This window comes from Prionailurus viverrinus, chromosome A3 (genome assembly GCF_022837055.1).
Source record: "Prionailurus viverrinus isolate Anna chromosome A3, UM_Priviv_1.0, whole genome shotgun sequence".
NCBI lineage: Eukaryota > Metazoa > Chordata > Mammalia > Carnivora > Felidae > Prionailurus > Prionailurus viverrinus.
In genome coordinates, this window is record NC_062563.1 from 84634788 (window position 1) to 84655193 (window position 20406).

Consider the following 20406-nt stretch of genomic DNA (forward strand, 5'->3'; position numbering starts at 1 on the left):
GCAGCACATCCTGTAATGTCCCTCCGACAGGGACAGAATCCAGAAGCCCAGAAAGGTCTGCATGGGAAGTTGAAATTTGAAAAAGCAGAACAAAAACAGAAATCCAATGTGATTTGATCACATTGTGTTTCAGGATGCCTATGCAAAGAAAGCCAGGTGTATGTGCAAGAGAAACTATAGGGAACTCCTTTTGTGTCCTCGGGACCAAAGTCTGCTGGCCGAGGAAGGAGCTTTTCTTTCGGTTCAGTGCCATGCACTGGTGCAGTTTTTCTCCAGGTTCCTTGGCTTCTAAGGCCACTTGCACAATAAAAAAATATACATGTATTTATCTAGAAAAATATTCTCTGGCTCCTTTCTGCTACATAGAGGGCAATATAGAGTGAATAACAGCTACTTTGGCCCTTTTTGAGCAAACAGAGTAAGAATTTCAGCTTTTATTTTTGTTCCTCTTAAACCCAATGAAAAGGTGCTCTGCCTTTCAGGAGCCATTTTTACAATTCTTTGGCAGTGCTGGGTGAATTAAAGCCGGTCCTGTGCCTACACGTTTTAGGTGAGGTTGGGGGTCTGTCATGATAATATCACTTTAAATTGACCTTTTTCCTTCTTTTCTTTTTTTCTCTCTTCAGGTCCAGCTTGCATAGCAATGTAGCCAGACCTCAGCCTCATCACATTATGGGTAAATGGTTTGGTTGTGGCACAGGATCGTTTTGACTTCAGAAAAGCAGTAGTCAGTGTCTAGAAGTGGGGGGGGGGGGGGAGCTCTTTATTGAGAAGATCAAAAGGGACTTAAAGGCAAAAACTGACTTTCACTGCAACAGGACTGAGGACCAGGCCTCCAGTGTCCTTATTGTAATTCATTGCTTGTTTCTAGGCCCCATGATAGAATTCTTCCATAACAGACAGAGGACTTTGTGAAATTGTAAATGAGTATGACTTCAAGCACTCTGTGGAAATATATTCTCCCCCTATAGCCCATACATTATTTCTGCTTAGTTATGGTGGCTCACATTTCCCGTAACTATCAGAGAGAACTTAATTCAACTCACACCACATCACTTTAAAATTGTGCAGCTCTCTTAATCAACCTTTGTATCAGCCACAAATGTGCAGTATGACCTAATTTGAAAATGTCTCAAAGTGCTGACTCAAACTGTTAGTGAATAAAGGCTAGTCATTACCATTATGACACTAATGTGATGCAATATAAAATTGAGGGGCATCAGCTGAACATTAGTTTGCAAAAATATTAGTGATTGAAGCCATTTTCTCTTCATATTTTATTTATACTTACATGTATGTATATATACATACATATGCATATATTTATTTTTTGTTTTTCTGAAGTAGCCTTGCAACACAATTTTCAAGTATACAGGAAGGAAGCCACGTTTTTAACACGGACAAAGCCGCTAGATTAAAGGTAGATCATGTGTACATCATGAGCTCCCCTCTATAAGATGAAGACAGATCATTGCTGAATTCTTATTTGAATATTTATATACATATAAGCATTAACATATGAAAATTATCTTCTTCCCTGTACTTTGGAGCCAGATTCTAAGATTTCCAACAGCTCTGGTCCTACTTATTCCTTACTACTTTGTATCACTCACAAATTCTCTGACTTTTACGTTTTGTAATAACAAGGACTCGAATTGGTTCCTTTTATGGACTCTCTTTCCCATTCCTTTACTTGACCAAAAAAAAAATTGAGATAGAAATACTCTTAATAAATATTGTCATTAATTACTTTTGAACAAAATAAAGTAGGATATAGGGCTGGAAATTATTTAGCCTCACCCCTCTTGATAATACTTTAAGGAAGGCAACCTAAACTATCTCTTTTCTTCTACCGTTTAGCTGGTTTTAAAGAAAAGTCCATGTGCTTATTTAATACTTAAACATCCTAGAGCTAGTATTGGTTTCAGTCTGTAAACTGATCATTAATAGGTGAAAAGAAATCAGCACGAATCTTTCCTAAGTTAGAGAAACTGTCCCAGCGATCACTCAGATGTTCCACTCTGCATCCCAGTTTGGGTCTCTTGAATTCTGAAAAATCTGAGCAGAAAGTTATGCGTTAGTGATCAAGTACTCCTGATTTTATTTATTTAACAGTGAGAACAAGCCAAGCACATAAACACAAAGGAGATAGGTTATTCTTTAAAATTTTCAAGGATAAGGAGTTTTGGCTATCAAGAAATTATTTAACCTGGTAGAGTGGCGAAACACACACTCTCTTCGTAATATATCACTACCAGCAATTGGTAGAAAATACAACTAAATTAGAATGCTGACAAGCTTAGTTTATCCACTTTTTAGAAAAACAGGTCAAGCCTTCAAGCAAGATGTGTAGAAATTCGCTACTATGTGATGACTTTAGTATTTCAGTCCTTTTTACATTATGTAATATGTGGTTTGGGCTGTTTTTATGACCTATGTTTTATTTCCACATTAAGATAATCCAGATTTTAAAAAAGTAAGTTTGAAAGATCTCAAAGCAGACTTGCCAAAACCAGCATTCAGAAGCGCGGGTGCTTTCAAGCAAGCATACACACACACACACACACACACACACACACACGCAAGCACACTTTCAATTTACCTAAAAAGGAGGAGTGCCTTTTTTTTTTTAAACTAAAATACAATTGTTCTTACTTTTAGGTTCCAGGGGAAAAAGGGACGTGGGTGTGATCGCTGTAAATGGATTGCCAGCCTCTTAACAGTTCATCATTCTTAAATGATAGAAGTAGAGCAGTACCCTCTGAGAAAAATCTTTCCTGTGGGTTTGACTTTGTCCACGCTAGGACAAATTGCGTGCAAAGTTGGAATAATTCTGAGATGTAAGACACCTCCATGACTGTCCTTGGCATACTGAGGAGCTGACAGTCCTCTCTGGAAGATGAGGCGAGAATGGCCCCTGCCCTCTTAATTGATGATTTACTGTGCTCTCCCCTGGGGCCACAACTGATGATCTGTAAGCTTGTTGAATTTTGAAGCAAATACTAAATATAATCAATATATAAAAATAAAAAAAAGAGAGAGAAAAAATGCAATGAAAATTTATGACCTTAACATTCCTTCAGGGTCAAGCAATTTATCAAATTCTCTCACTTTCTGGTTTCAATTACACAGCCATTGTGGAAGGAACTTATTTTAGCAGGTTCATTTGCCTCAGTGGGGAATACAGGACTTTGGCCTAATGCTTCACCTTTAGTGCAGGCCATTTGAGCCTTAGAACAAATACCAATCATCACTCTTTGGGAAAAAAGAATCTGCATCGGCATGGCCTATTGGAATGGGGTTTCTGTCAAGGTAAACGGTTGTCGGCAATGACTGTGGTAGAGTGGCGATAAATCCCATTTTATTGCTGAAAAATTCCAGCTTCTCTCCATGCCTGACAGCTCCCCACATTCTCATACCCATTTGGGCAATTTCTGTGCTATGTCCATCTGGTTCTCATTACCTCTCAACCTGCCTGCGTCTGATCCAGAAAAAGTGCAGGTCAGAAACAAGGGAAAAGAACTGAGGTGATGGACAAAACAGAAAGCAGGGGGGTGGCCCTTGGGGGTCAAGGTGGAGGTGAGAGAACAACAGAGAAGTGGGGATCCCAGCTTAGCCTTGGACCAGTTGCTGTAAGGGGCCATTTAGATACATTACAGAATGATAATGACGGAGCCCCAGTCAGGAAGCCAGAGGAACCTGTATTTTTAAATTCAGGTTTTTAAAAAGCACCTGTTTTAAGGTGGTGGAGGGAGAGAGGATGTGGTGGGTGGACAGGGCAGATTAAGAGAAGCAGAGAAGGAGGCCCATGGCCTCTACCAAGGGCACTGTGTCGTGGAGTGGAGGACCTAGTCTAGAAGGAAAAAAAGCATCAAGGAGCTTGGATCGCCATTCTCACAGTTGGCATGCTTCTAAATATGGGGATAAAATCCTGCTGAAGATTCAATTTTTGTTCAAGAGTATAATTTTTTGAAGAAGGAAACTCCAGGGCCTTCTATGGCGTTGTCTCCCTTCATTTTTTTTTATGAGAAAATTAATATTTAAATTGACTTGTCCTCCTCACTGCCTTTAGGATAGAGTCATTCATGGAATGACAGGACTAGCACTGAGTCACTTGGGTATTGATAACCCTACACACAATCACTTTCAGAATTGCTGTGCCTTTATGCTTTCAGAAAGTTGGCCTCATTCTCTGAAGCTCAAGTCCTGTTGATCATAATTGCTTCTGACTTAAAATTACCTATAGTCACCATCAGATGCCTCCTGGGGACAAAAGAGAAATAAATACCGTAAATATCTGACAATAGGTATTAACAATAAACCCACTTAAAGATTAACTGACATTAGACTAAGACGAAGCTGCATATCTATATATGAATAAATATAAAATGTACTTATTGTGCTGGGATAATTATAATTAATACTAAAATAAAATTTATGGCCAGTATACTGAAGTATAAATGATGAATATCTGTGAACTTTTAATCAAGGAAAAATAGAATTAGCTGAACGGTGAGATGGATTGTAGTTATTTCACCACCTGTTCCAAAAGCAAATTCTACATGCAAATATTTTAAAACCAAATTGGTGGTGTTTCTGAAACACGTTGGAAAGTTATGGCTACGGGTTGAAGACCGTCTACTGTGCTAGGTGTGTTTGGACAGACAATACCTCTTAGGCACCTTCTGCATCTCAGAGGTGCAGGGTGCATTCCAGGTCCTCAAAATGCACTTTCTGGATAGTGAGACCCCTAAGTGTGGCCATGAATAATCTCGGTTTTATTGGCTGAATTCTAATATCAAAATTACATTAAAATTTTAGTGGCTGAGCTGGACCTTGTAGACCAGAAACACTGGCTTCCAAAATTTGAGATTTAATTTCTAAAATTTTAAGCCATGCATGCTCAGAAGAAAGTCTATAAAATGTACCTGAAGTTGGAAGTGAACGCCACGTGGGACATTTAAGTGGAGAAAGAGATTGTTTTTAAACAAGATTTTAAATTCAAGTAACTGGCTAATTTGGTCTGAAGTCAATTACAGGTGATCAAAGAGGGAAGTTTGTTATTCGGCAGCTTTCAAATGAATAGCTTTAGTCAACAAATACAATTCGAAAACATTTTCATGTGTACGTATTAAAAGGCATAAACCTTTGGCTAGTACCACGTAGCCATTGAAATGGCCATAACAAACGGCACCTTTAATTTGCCAAGTAATTTCAGATTCTTAGTCAAAAAGAATCTCTCTTGCTTGAACTTTACTTCTCTGGACTGTACATATATCAGAGATGTGATCATTGAAACTCTAAAAGATTATTTGTTTCTTTTAGTAGCATAGCAGAAAATTAATGGCGTGGGGGAGGGGGAAGTGACAACTTAAGTTGATGCTTGATAGCTGTTTACTTATAAATGTGTGTCCAGATTTCAGTGTCCTGTAAAAGAAAGGGAAAATAAAGAAACCAAAGCATTCATGTGGCTTTTATGCAACTTAGGACACATGGAAGAAAGTGCTTAGAAGGCTAGTGAAATATTTACTAAACAAATCATTTACATTAAACTTTTGTATATGCAAAACCCAGAGCACCTACAAAAAGAGAAACAACTTTAGCCATAAGGAATATTTCGGCATCAAAATGGTTAATAGTATTATAGCTTCAAAAGAGCCTATTGGCTCACCCTCAAGGATGCCCTGCAGTTGTTGTGAAAGTCATCAGATGAAGCTAGCCTTCTCAGCTAGCCTTTAGATTTGTCTGCTAACAGTAAAAATACTATAATAAATCGGTAACATATGTTGCCAGGCAAGGAAAAGTGATATAAATAAAGAGACTAGGAGACCCAAACCAAGTACAATGTGAAAAGAATTTAACTTTCAATCTATGCATTGGCTAATTATCATTTGAAAAGTAATTTGAAAGTGTTACAGTTATTTGCTTATATTCTTCCTCATTTTTCTTTTTTTCTCTTCAGATTGCATTCTTACCCAAATACTCTTCGTGATTGCCTGCTTTGCGGCTTTGGGGTAAGTCCCAGTTTTCCACAACCTTAAGGAAAAAAAAAATGCATAACATAAAAGATGCCAAAAAGACTTATGTGTCCTGATGTGCGGGTTTTGTGAAATATACATGGGTTTGTTTTTTTTTTTTGGGGGGGGGGTGGTGGGGAACGATGTTGGTAATGAAATAAAGAGAAGGGGTTTGTTTCTGCAAGGATCAAGAGTGTGTGAAAGTGTGCATTGCAAACGAGGCGCCCATCAAGAAAGCCACCTCTGGAATGGAAATGACAAAGCTTGGAACACACACAATCAATTATTTTCACTAGCATTTAAAATATAGAAAACAAAATCTGCTTTGGGAATTGACTGAATATTTTATTTAGCTTTTTTATTGAGACATCCTTTGAAAAATGGCATAATATAAATAGTTTTACAAAGCAACAATATAATCAATCTCTAAACTAGAATATAAATCAAGGATTTCATTAACTGCTAGTAGCCAGTTTAAATTGTAGTCTTGTCCATAATGTCTATCTATCTATGTATGTCCAAGTTATATTAAAAACCTTTAAATGGCTTTGTAATATCAGCTACATCTAGCTATTATAATAATTAATGGTACTGTTTTATAAATCAATACATGTATTCTTGATAAATTCATATCCAGTTAATGGTGTAATTTAAATAAAAAATTAATGTAATAAAGGACATACAGAAACAGGCAGGAAATCTTTAAAGGTTAAGAGACAGATTTGTCTAAATTCATTTTTAAGCCGTTTTGAAAAAGTTTATACTTAAAATCAGCTGAGATTTACCTTGTTTCTGTAAAACTAATTTTGCTGTGTCTGTTGGTATCCAGTAATGAATCTGTGCATTATTTTCTTTTTTAACTGTTAAGTTTTAATTACATACTTATGATACTGAGATATGTTACTACCGTTATACTCTTTTGCAATTATTGAATATTCTTTAAAAAAATAGAACAAAACTAAAAATCTCAAGCCAGTAATTTATTTTTAATACATGAATGAAATGTAAATGCTCTCTCTCTATTTTTTATATGTATAAGCGAACGGTTCTGAGAATCTCCAAAGCTATATACAAATTTTATTTAAGGTGAAAAAGGACTGATTAGCTCAATAAATTTGCATGCGCAAAAGCGCAGCGTTTTTACTGCTTTCACTGAATGAACATCCTAGGAATTTGAGAAAGAAAAGAAAAATGCTTTGAAGAGTCTGAAATGTATTTTAACGCTGCACACGGGTGGAGAAACATGTTACAAAGAGAAGAGTGTATTATTGTTCTGATTTAAAAAATACATACCAAAGGCATCTTAAGGAATAACAGGATCTAGAAAAACAACTGGATGTTGTATGTTATCAAATACAATCTTAAATCTTTCCAAATAAAATTTCATTTGGTTTATAGAGTAAGCATTTTACACGAGATATCTTTCAGAATTATGCAGACCAGTCTGCCCTGCCATTCTCCGTGACATGGTGCAGAAATGTTACTTTAATCCACTGAGCTTTTTCTGACATTTTTCTTAACATTGCTGAGCCTTATTTAGAGCAGCAAAGGAGACGTGTGCAGTTTCCTTTGACACTGATGGGTGTTTCAAAATGTTACGAGAGAGAGAGAGAGAGAGAGAGAGAGAGACAGAGAGAGAGACAGAGACAGAGACGGAGAGAGAGCGCGAGAGAGAAAAGATTTGCTGCCAGTCACTTTATCAATAGAGCTACAGGAGCAATTACTATTTGTTAAAAGTTTACATTTCAAATGAAGCTAAATTTTAAAGAAGGCTCATCCTTTTAAAAGCCTGCTGCTTGGAAGAGGGGGGAAGAGAATGCACGGTAGTGATCACATGTTAAACTGCGCTCAAGTACTGGAACCATTTAAAATGTATTGTGTTTTTAGACGAAGCCTACAGCAAAACCACTCCTAAGAGGCTTAATTTAGGTTTTATAGGAGGAACATAAAAAAGACCAGGTTACAGCAACATGCTGAAATATGGGGTACATTTTAAATATCTTCATTTAAAAACGTATGTTTATTTTCCCTCCTGGGATCACTAACATGTGTCTCGACAGAGAAAGCAAGGACATGCTACATTCTTAAAAATTATCTGTTAAAGGGATCACATTCCAAGACAGGTTTGAGCATTTTTATTACTACCGATAACCTCTTAATTATGTCACTGCCTTCCACTTGTTAATCAGGGACATTCAACATGGTTAACCAGTGAGCGGTTGCCTTTCGTCGACTTCATTATTATTAGGAATTAAAAACTCATTCTATTCCCATCATCATGTTTTTGCATCTATGAGTTTAGCACTGCTAGAAACTTACCTGCTTTAAATACAGAACACCTAAGAAAAGGTCTAGATGCCCATAACAATGTTGTTAATTACTTCTAGGTGCAGCTCATGGAAAGCTTTAAGAGATGGATAATTTTACTTTTCCTGTCTTGCCCCCCTCCCCCAACCCCGCCGCCTCCCCCACATCTCCCACAATTCCTATTTGAACCAATTTTAGGTTCCTTGTGCAGCCACCAGCGTCTGAGATACTCAGAGACTTTTTTCAGAGAGCACGGTGTAAGTGGAGTAAATAAAATCATGTTTCACTGTTGCTTTATCAACCCTCCTAGGTAGTTTTCCTGCCAGCCAACCTGCACTGTTAAGACCCAGAAAATTATGCAATAGTGACTTCTTTGAGGTTCTCTAATCAGATGATGGCCAGTGTTAGGAGGGGAAGGGCCCAAGGCAATGTTGCTGGCACTTAATGCTGGGCTTGGTCATTACTTGTCTGGTAGAGACCAATAAACAGATGATTACTATCCTATAAGGAGCCAATATTTTACATTTATCCTAGTTATATCTTTTCTTTTCAACGTCTTATAACAGAAAGTATTTGTCAAGATCTATGAGGAATAACCTCACAGGCCCCTTAAAAATAAGAATTTTCCTAGCGTGAAATGATGCTTTTTGTGCAATGGTGAGAATGATTTTGGTTTTTATAAGAGCAAGGGTTTGATTACTTTAAAGTAGTTCTCTTTCAGATGTGGACAGTCCCAGACCCCATCCCCCACTCCCATGTCCCCCTCTCTCCTCTATGACAGGTTCACAGGCTGCAACCAAGGGGTTTTAAAATGCAAATATTTATATTGGAGCTCTGGCAATAACAGAGTCGTTTTGCTTCCTCTGTTAGCCTGTGATAATTGATGCTTCATACCTGGAACTACGTTTCATTTATCTCTTTACACATGAAGATATTACATAAATAAAAGATAATTTATGGAAAGGAAACAGCCATTTGAAATAATAATCCTAAATTTGACTGTATAATCTTGAAAGGCTTTAAGAGTCAAAGATGCAGATTTCTACAGTTTTAAAGAAAACTTGATCGCACCTGGGAAATTTGTGCATTTTTGCACACTTACTGAATTTGAATGCCTGCGTGGATCAAAAACAAAAAAGAGGGATAAAAGGAAGGCAGGAGAGAAAAGGTGTGGATTTCACATGTGCTTTAAACTAATGCATTCGCCCACACGTCCACAGACTTCTTGTTACAATTTTATTGACTTTTTCTTTATATCCGAAAATAATTTCTAAATAGCTAATGCAAATTGCAAAATAGTGAGTCTTCTGAAGGGCCTTTTCTTCCCGGGGATCCTCATCTTAGAATGAACAGAGGTATTCCCAGAACTGGACCCTGATCTCACCACCTCATACAAAGCCAGGCAATTCTTGAGCCAAACAAACAAAGGGTGTGTAAGCGATTTCATTTATTTTGATAATCCTCCTCTTGCACAGGAGCATCTTGCTGTCTTTGTCAAAGTGAATGACAACAATTTGGCTAACTCTCTCTGAGCTGCGCTCAACAGTGACAGGCAAATTATCAGAGGCCCTGCACTTCTTATTATCAGAGGAGAAGCCATCAGGGGGACGCATGGAGGATACCTCTCCCTTGTCACTATTTGTCAGTGGGACAAGGGCCACTGCTATGGGTAGCTGACAGGTAATTTCAACAATAACAATTACTCCTATTACTGGTGTCATAAACAATTCGCCCAAGGCATGACAATAGCAAAGCTTTATAATTCAATGCCATATAAATAAATGCCAGCAGGTAACAAGTAATTTAGCTCCAATCAAGCTTTCACCCCGGCATTAATATTGTTATTGCAAGAAAATAGAAAATTGAAAAAACTCGATATGTTAATGAATTAAGAGAGGTTCAAGGGCTAGACAGAGGGGTTGAAAAAGGGAAACCAAAATTATTATGGGATCATATTTGGTGCCATCCTGAGGGCCAAAGAGCAGCATCATTACTATTAGGTAAGAAGGGGGACCAGAGATGCTGTTGCCCTCCACTTCAGACCTGGGAAAAATGTGACATGGCCTTTCAAAATCCCCTTTCTCTGATTTCTGAAGACTGTAAGTAGAAATATGAGAACGTGTCTATAATGCAGCATTTCACTGGTTTTTTTTCTTCCCACCTGAAATATTTCATATGCAGCAGAGGCGTGAGTATCAAAGGAACATTTCCGCCTGTTTAAGAAAATCGCATCAGCACCTACTTCCTTTACATTAAGTCTTGTAACAGAAACTGTTTTAACAAGCCTATTTTTATCTTTGGTGAAGGTAATGCCGAAAACCCCTCTTTGCTCTCCAGCTGTCCACCTTTTGGAAGTAGACTAGAGGACACTGTCCAATCTTCCTCCATAAAACTTCCTGATGAAACGAATCTGCAATTTCAGTATTTGTCCAGCAAGACAATGTGCCATCATGGTGACAGCAGTAAAAGAATTTGAAAATCTCTAATTAGGAGAGCTGCGGAGCAATTAACGCATGTCAAATTTTACTTCATCAAGTGCCACTCTAATTTTCCTCTAAAAATTAATGGATTTTTTTTTCTTTTGGTATGTGTGTGTGTCCCCTTAAGGCAATGTTGATTCAAATCTGCTCAAGATGCAGTGTTGCACAGCTAAGCATCTTCTTGATTACAATCCGCCACCCTTCTAACTGCGCTCATTCTCACTGCCACGGATACTTTGTCAACAGTCAAATTACACCACGCTGATAACAATGCATAATGGTGTTCCTCCTCTGAGGCCCCTGGCAGGAGATGGGGTTCATAAAAATGTGATGTTTTCTTCTCAACTGTTTCTGAAGGAAGTTTGTATGACCAGGTCATAGTCAGGCGTTAATTTTTTGAAATTAATTTGTTAATTTCAAGAAAGGGAAGATAATGATAGAATATGAAAATACCTCACTGAAAAAAAAATCAGAGGAAGAATGAGGAATTGAGAATATCTGTGGCCAAAGTTTTGCTTAAACACTTTGTTCGGAGACATTTTCAAGAGCACTACTCTTGGTAAAATACCAGAGTTTTTTTTTTTTTTTTCTTTACTTATGAGCTATAAACATTGGAAGCCTCTCTTGAACAGACAGTATTTAGATTGTGAGAGAAGTTTGTTTAACTGCCATATTTGCCAGAATCTTCAAAACATCACAGGACACAGAAGATAAATGACTCTTTTTTTTTTCTTTTTTTTTTTTTAGGGTCAGGACTGTATCTTCCAGATAAATGTTGATTCATTTTAACTATTTTTTATCCTACTTGCTTGTTGCCGATTCGTGTGCTTGAGTCATCAGCACATATGAGGATTGTTTCTCACTGGAAAATGAGAGAAACAGCAATTAGATGATTTTACATTCGGTGTAAAATCATTTAGAGATCAGTCAGATTTCATATTTCTAAAACAATCAGATCCAAAACAAAAATGGGGAAATTAAACAAAATGCTAAATGAATCTCTTTGCAGATTCTTTCAGGGGATGGAGACCATTCACATGGATTGACATGCCAATTTTCTCACCGTGTAAGTATATTTTTGATCGGTTTCTTTAATCGGATTTATTTAGTAAAAAAAAGAAAATCTAAATTCATGGTGTATACGCTTCCTTTTTTCTTTTAATTCACAGGTTGAATGTGGTCTTTTCATTTACCTCCAACTAACTCAAAAATCTTACATTTGATATTTTGAGGTTTGTATTTCCAAATATTAAAAAACTCTTCCCTTCCTTATGGCCCCTCCCCAGCATGTTCTGAAGTGGTCTCTTTCAGACAAAAGAGAATGACATCCCCCTTTCAACTAGCAAATGTTGGATTCCCTAAACCAACTGGGGGTAAACTGGAAGTTTTGCAATTAGATTCACACAAGCTGAATATGTTCATTATCCCCAAACATTCTCCTTCGAACTTTACAAATATAACACTACTGAGTTTAGAGTTTCCTGTGGCTTGTTTACAAATAAAGGTATCTTGATAAAAACCAAGCCCTGTGTATTTCTGAAAAACAAAAAAACATGCAACAATCTCATATGAAAACACTACAAAAGGATTGTGAAGGGAAATTTAAAAGGAGAAAACTTGATTATATAATGCAATCCAGCAGTAATCAATTTTACCTTCAATATCTTGCTTTTGTTTTCAAAATGCTAAATAAACAATACATAATGCATCCCTCATCAGCCAAACCATGGAGGCTCTGTGCTCAAATAACAGGAAACATATTCAATTTTCCTAACAGAAGACAGTTCATTAAGCTGTGCCACATCAAATAAAACTTTAATTTCTCCAGCATCAGAGTCGCAATGAAAGCAATTGAAGAAGATGAGCCATATGGTACTTCTATCAGCAAACACATATTGCTCATTCCCCCAAAGTTTTCTAATTCTGCTCCCCAGACCTGTGTAATATAGATAATGTGCTCCGAGAGCAGCAACCATGAGCTATCCAGTGTATGCTTCTAATACTGTATTTAATGGGAAATAATGAATCATAAAAGCCTGGAGAAGACGGCTTTTGCTAACCTAAATCTCAGCTGTAATTTCATTGTTCTGTGCCTAAGATGCTGTTCGCTCTTTCCAAACAACAGCAGTTGAACATAATTATGCTGCTTCAAACCTGGGCTTGGAAAAGCATCCCTAATATAACCAAGTTTCTATTAACTCCTGAAATCCTGAATTTAATGATGCACTGATGCAGACATTGATAGAACCGAGCATGTGTCATTTTAAAACCCAAATAAGCATTTTTCTCCTTCTTCTTTTGGTCAGACTGCTCAATGCATTTATGTTCCCTCCTCCACCCCCTTCTCCACCCCCCCACCCCCATGCAACAGGAGTGGCATGATTAAAAATGAGGAGATTTTCTTGTTATTAGCAAATTTGACATTTGCCTGATGAAATGCACATAAAATGTGAAAGCTACACAGTACTCAGAAGAAATGTCTCTACTCCAGTGCAAGCAACCGAGATGAAATAATTTAGGCAAAGGAAATGTAAAGACCCTCGTACATCTCTACCGCAGAAGGCTAGGATTGTATTATAAATGAAAGAACCAAATCTTGCCGAGCTTTTAGGGCAATAGTGTTTTGACACATGGGAAGTGTATAGATAGTGTTTTTTCTCTCACCTTCACCGCTTTGATTATTAACCTAAACGTAATACGTATGCTCGAACGCAGCAATTTCCGTGTCACGGTCCAGCCTCTCTCTGGCAAGATCCTGGGGCTGGGGCTTAATTCCTTTTTAGAGGAAAAATGTTCCTTTTTCCCCCAAATAGGTTGATGATTTTAGCTCTTCCATTTTTAAAGCTCATCAAATCAATATTTTACCAACACAATGCTAATTTAAAACACTATCAAATAACACTGCGGATACATATTGAAAACATATTTTAATGGTTTTGTTTGTTTTGGCATCGTATGAACCAAGGACGATTAAATTAAAAAGAGACTTTTAAAAGTTAGAGATTGCCTTTTGAAAGCTTATTAAAATCAGCATGTTCCATGCCTGTCTCTGAATTAGCTCTACACACTTGATTGCCATCATTAAAACGAGTTGTTTGGGTGCTGCTCCGTGATGGTTCAAACCCTTCCTCAAAGCCGATTCTTACTAGTTATTAACTTGAAATCTCTTTCCATTGAAATAAAAAAAAAAAAAAGTCATTCTAGCCAGTGGAGGGAACAGTCACCGAAAAGTGAAATAGCATAGCGAGACAGCAACGTTAAACCCCGAAAAGACCAACAGGTAAAATAACTACAGCAACATCTAAAACACACTCAGAAAAAAAAAAATCACAACAACAACAGAGAAGCAGTCCATTGATTATATTTCATGAATGCCTTAAAACAAATGTTTAAACAGTTTTCTGAAACAGTGCAGAAAACCTCGCATGCTCCACTGGGTTGCAATGACAATGGTCTATTGCAATGTAAAACACGCTGGAGGATAAAAAGGTGCTTTTTGTTACCATTTTATCAAAGCTGTTCATCTTCGAGCTGCAGGCAGCATTTTGCTGGAATTGCAGATATTTCTCTGTCCAGGCTCCTTTGTTTGTGCATCTCATTTGCATATATTTATCTCCAGCTGAGGGTGCTTTCTGCTCATTAAGGCCTCCCTTCACATTATTTCATAAGCCAGCTGCTAAGAGGGATTTCACCTGTGGTGACTGAGAAAAGAGGGGTGAAAAACTAAATTCTTCATAAAAAGGAAATCTTCTGAGTCTCTTCCCCTATAAATGGGCACCATTTGTGTTAAACAGCCTCTTGTCATGATAGATGCCTCCAGAGGTCAGGGGTTAAAGTTGATTTGAAGGTCAGCAGTAAAACAACAGACAAACCAGACGCCAAACTGGTTCCTTAGCTGTCGGTGGGAGCTGTGGTACAAACAGGTCTTGAACCTTTTTCAACCTCTAATAAAACAGGGGATGAATCTGAAGTGGATCAACCAGGCCCCTGAGGCAGCAGCACAGAAAAACACAAATAATATCAATATCAGGCAGCCACAGGAAACAATGGGGCATTTCTCCGTTCTACGTGCATGCTGCTATTGTTTCAAGGGCTGGGGAATTAATTCCACTTATTTATTTAAGGCGTGTCAACTCACTGCCTAAACCTGTTTCAGTGTCAAGATGAATAAAACTTTTATGGCTCATAAAATAGAGCCATTCATCTCAATGTTCTTTGTGGTGCGTGGTTTTTTTTTTTTTTTTTTTTTTTTTTCTGGCATACTGAGCTAGGCCTCTGCTCCTAAATGGTTACATCTGAACCCACTGTTGCTATGATCCACACCATATTAGAGAAAAAATTATTTCACCAGCAAATGGATCTCAACAGAAATGACAAGGAAAGGATTTTAGCTGTGATGTAATTGTCCCAAAATTCCTCCTAGATATGCCTCATGTGATTGCATCTGTTTTGAGCATGCGTTATTTACAAAGCGGAAGTTTCATTATTTTAAAGAAAAGTTCAGACACAATAGCAATAAAATATTAGTTTCCTAGACTATTATGTATTTCATTTTACTTTAGAAATGCAACCTGGTTAGGGTAGTCCTTCCCATTCATCTTTTTTTTTTTTTTTTTTTGCCCAAGTTTTCACTGTTACATAGTCGGCTTGCACCCAGGTAATAATCAATAGTTACCCAAGTAATAATCAAATACCTCCTTTAGCTCCAGTGCTTTGACTATTATGTGTAATTTTTCAACATTAAATGCCAAACATCAATGGAAAGGAAAATGCATCGAAGTGCCTTTTGTGTGAGTTTTTTCTAAGTTCAGTTTTAGAATTTACTTTGGATATCTGACTGGTGATTTTAATAATCATAGAGAACATTAGAATTATATGAGATAACAAACACGTTAACATTCATGAAGTGCCACACACAGTGCTAAGTACATGCATTTTCTCATGCAGTTATTAGTGATAATTCAGTCCAAATCACAGAAACCTATGTAGAGTGGGCTGTAAGAATAACCCTCTTCATTACCCAGAGCATAACTTAGTTAAAGCAAAAAATTCCAATCAAACAGTATCATCATTCCTGCAGATGCGTTAATAGGTAACATCACGGAAGAATGATTGAAAAGACATCAAAAGTGATGATGAGCAGAAAGACACAGTTTGAGGACATTTCACAAATTCTCCAATCACAGCAGCTTAATTCATGTCTGTGACAGCCCTTTGCTCCATCCCAGTGTAAACTGATTTGTAGAGGAGTCACTTACTCTGTTGTCCCAGTCGCTTTGCTCTTGGGGGCCTCCCACGAATATGATACTTTACTTAGGATGCCATAGTATTTCTAATTTAGTCGCCTTGTGGGTCAGTTTTTCCACGTGAACTCAAGTTTTTCAGCAAGTAAATTATTTGGGAATAGCCCAAACACAAGTTGTGCCTTCACATTTTGCCTGGGCACAAAGATGTGGCCCTGGGGAAGGAGGGGCAGTTTTTGGGCGCCAAAGGCCGCTCAGGATTCGACCGCTCTGTACTTCCTATTTGAACTGGTGTGTGTGCCAGCGGCTTTGCACAGGGATGGCCCATTTACCAGGCGGCCCTGTCTGAAAATGGAATTGCTTTCAAGTGGCCACCAGGCGCTGAGAAAAATATTTCAACTCAAAATTGATTGGGTTTTGGTAATCTATGGCAATGTGTTCTCATTTAAGCACGGAGTGGGAGATTTTTCTTCTCTAACCAATTACAGTGTAAAAAATGCAAGCAGCCCTGCTTCGCACAAGGAGTGCAACTTGTGGTTGGAGACATTTTCCAACTTATTAAATGTTGTTTATATCCTCATTTTTGTAGACTCTCTGTCTTCCCAAAGCATTTTATAGCTCCCTCTGTATCTGACGTATCCATTTTCTTTCGGACCTTCCACATTAAATCCAACCCCACTCCTATCCACCCCCTCCCCCCACCCAGCCTAGAACCTCCAAGTAGCCAGACTAAAGCAAAAATACACAATTGACTCCCCCCAACGTCTGCACCCATATCTCTGGGTTTTCTTGCTAATCTAATCGCTAATTCTTAAGCTTGGCCAAATAGTTAAAAATGTTAAGTGCTAGCAAAGCCTTTTACCTCCCCCTCCTATCTGTCTCTGTTTATGGAATGGGCCCAGTTTCCTCCTCTTCTCTTTCAGCCCAGGGTCCTCAGGTCAGAACACTGTAAATACACACAGCCCTGGCCCGACCCATAAATCTGAGCAAAGGGCAGGCTTATATATTCAGATAAGCGTGGGTGAGGGCGGGGGCATGGAAGGCGCGAGAACCAGTGGAATCTGATGCTCCACAGCCGTGTTCAGAAAAGAGAACTAAAAAGGCCAAACATCTTTAGTGGGGAAGGAAGAAAGATTTTTGTCTCAAAATATCTCTCCTTATTTCTAATAGAAGAGGTTGGCACTTCTTTTCTCTTTTTTCTTTTTTTCACTTTTTCTACATTGCTTATCTTCATATCCTTACCAAACATATTATCTTAGACACAAACAAATTAAACAATAAATTTCATTTATTTTGTATGTCCTTTTTTTCCTCTTCAGTGTATTTGTTTGTGTTTTGAACTTTGTGGGGTGTGTGTGTGTGTGTCTGAGAGAGAGAGAGAGATGTGAATTGGAGTCATTTTACCAGAAATTCTTTTCTACTGTAATTTTTCAAACCCAAGGTCTTTGACTTAAATAACCATGTTGTTAGTCACCACATTGAATCCCAAAGAAAAACATGTCTGACGAAGTTGGAAATGACAAAGTGATAAATAAATGGCTGCGAATCCTTCAGTCTTCAAGGCTTCTACTTTATTCCCACGTCCAAATCTTTTCTGCTGGATTTTTAAATCTCACAATTGTCTGTGACTCCTGAAAGACCATCCTCCGTGGGAGGTGTGGCCCTTGTGAACATGGATATTGTCACAATAGACAATCCTGGGCAAAGGGTGCCTGGGTGGCCCTGTCGGTCTGATTTTGGCTCAGTTCATGATCTCCCTTGTTCGTGAGTTCGAGCCCCGCATGTGGCTTGCTGCTCTGCCCCCCGTCCCCTGCTCCTCCCCACCGGTTCTCTCTCTCTCTCTCCTCTCTCTCTCTCAAAAAACAAACTAAAAAAAAATCCTGAGCAAGGTGACCATGGCTGACAATGTACTTTCTATCACTCCTGTCCCAATTCTCCATTATATGCAATGAAATGCACCACGAATTCGCCTGTCATTTAAGACACTAGGAAAATGTGGCTCTTGATTTGTTTTCAATCAATATTTTTATATTTTATCACATAAACATATATGTCATCCTTAGCTGATTTTTCCAGGTTTTTCTTTTGGCTAATAGAGAAGTGGTTTTTCAAAAAAAGGCCAACTCATGTTCCTCAAAAGGACTTCTTGGGTGGAAAAATTAGTGAAAATTCCATATAGGTAGGAGAATTTTATGGGAAAAATTATCAAGAGAGTAATTGGGCTGGCAGCATTTTCTATAGCCTCCTCTTTAACAAACCCTTTAAATAATAATGATGACAACCATCACATTACCATTACTTGGGAACTTACTTTTGGAAAGCAATTGTACTAGGTGCTTTAGATACATATTACTTTTAATCCTACAACAAGGTGGCAAATTAAATATTGGCAGTCTTTATTTATAACTGAAAATCTCCAGTTTGAAAAGTGAAGAAACTTGTCCCAGAACATGCATCTAAGGCCAGAATTTGAGCGCGAGACTGGCCCCAGAGCTGTTTCTTCTGAGTTGCTTCTTGGGGGCTCAGGTTCTCCGTCTTCATGGTGAGGATCTTGCATGGAATGGTGTCTCTTTAGTGGTACTCTGTGTCTGGGTTGGTTTTCTCCAGCCCACGCCCTTCCTGATGCCTGGGCCTGGTGTCTTCCACAGTCCTGGCATCTCGGCTTACCTCTCCCAGTCCTTCTGGGCCACACGACTGACGCTAGACTCATTGGTCCCTCACCCGACCTACTTCTCCTCTGTGATACACCTGCTGTTTAACTGGGAGCACCGTCACTCCACACAGCATTCTGGGCTGAGGGCTTCTGCCTGCCTCCACTCTCTCCCACCTCATCTACCTCGATGGCCACCCAAGCCTGGCAGAGCAGAGACGGGTGCAGGGGTGTTATATTCCCACCCTCTGGGTGTGAATCCTGGCTCCTGTTTGCCAGCTGTTTGCAGCCCTGGAGAAGTGACTTTACTCCTCTGTGCCCTGATGTTCTCATCTGTAAAATGGGGCTGGAAATATCACTTATTTTATAAGGTAGCCTAGTTCAGACTCCTGGTTTTGCTTGACTGAACTATAGCCGGGCTCTCCCTTCTGTAATCCAGCCTCCTTGCCTCACCAGAGTTATCATTAATAAGTAATAAACATGATTCTTTTCTGGTTAAAACTCTTTAAGACTCCCTGTTACCCTCAAGTCCAACCACTTAGGCAAATGCCCTGCTGATTGGTCTTTTCCACCATGTCCCCCTAAGCAATTTGCACTCTGGCAGCAAAAAATTATACAGGTGATACTCTCATATGCCTCCAGACTTTGGACGTGCTGTGCTCTCTACTGGGAATGCCCTTCCCTTCCTTTCCCACCTGGTGAGTACACTTATCTTGCATGGTTTAGTTCAAGTCACCTGTTTTTTAGGGCAGCGTAAATGGAGTTGGTCACTTCTAGAGTACATTCCCCTGTTTGAGAACCTCAGATGTTGAATGGTCATTATATGCACTGTAATTATTTGTCTCCCGCTAGTGTGGACCCCTGTGGACAGAGATACTGTCTTTTTCAACCTGATATCTTTTGTTCGAGAGCTTTACATATAGGTTAGATTTAGACTAATATATAAAATATCATTCTCCACTCCTAAAAAAAGTGACTTAAAGTACATGAGAAAGACATGCCTGTGGATGCTAACTAGTTGAATTAACTCTTGTTAGCTTTAGATGTGTTAAAGACAGTGAACTTGTAACAAAATTAAATTAAAAACTCAAGCGCAGTTATATTGTTCTTACCACCTCTGAGATGAAACCGTCATGTTTTTTTCCTAATACACTAGTACATGTTACAATTTTCTGACACCTTAAGAAAATCTGATAATGGAAATTCTTTAGAACATCACTGAGGTCTCTCTATTTGATACAATGTTTCTTTAGAAAAGGAGCCAATTTTTCCCCCTTATTTGCCTTTGCCGGAAGCATAGTATTTCATGGGAGGCAGTGTATTAGTGAGTAGGATCATGGGCTCTGGAGCCAGAATGCCTGGGTTTGAATCCTGGTGCTGCCACTTAAAAGCTATTGTAACTATTGGCTCATTGTCTCGGAGCCTGTTTCCTCATCTGTAAAACGGGTATCATAGGAACATCTACCACAGGCAGTGGTTGCGAGGCTCCAATGAGTTAATGTATCTATGAACTTAGACGAGTTATAGTAGGTGACTTTGAGTAGATGCTCAGTAAATGTGCCCTATGACTTGGTTGGTGTTTACAAGAGAGCCATCTGGAACCCTGGTAGGAAGGCAAGGGGTATTTCATCATCAGGGAACAGTGGAAAGAGATGGGAGAGCCTTGAGGGGTTGTGAGGGTGGGCCCACTCACCGGTGCAAGGATGAGC

At 38.6% G+C, this 20406-nt stretch overlaps 1 long non-coding RNA gene across 4 annotated transcripts in view; it reads left to right on the forward strand.

The window, feature by feature from the left end:
• The window catches only part of LOC125161654 (uncharacterized), a 106690-nt gene that overhangs the window by 78103 nt on the left and 8181 nt on the right, over positions 1-20406 (forward strand). For 3 of the 4 annotated variants that reach the window (XR_007150707.1, XR_007150709.1, XR_007150710.1), the window contains exons 4-6: positions 627-676; positions 5963-6014; positions 11814-11870. This is a non-coding gene — a long non-coding RNA (uncharacterized LOC125161654). Of the gene's footprint in view, positions 1-626; positions 677-5962; positions 6015-11813; positions 11871-11973; positions 12268-20406 lie in introns of those variants that run through there. The other variant, XR_007150708.1, reaches the window with a different exon arrangement.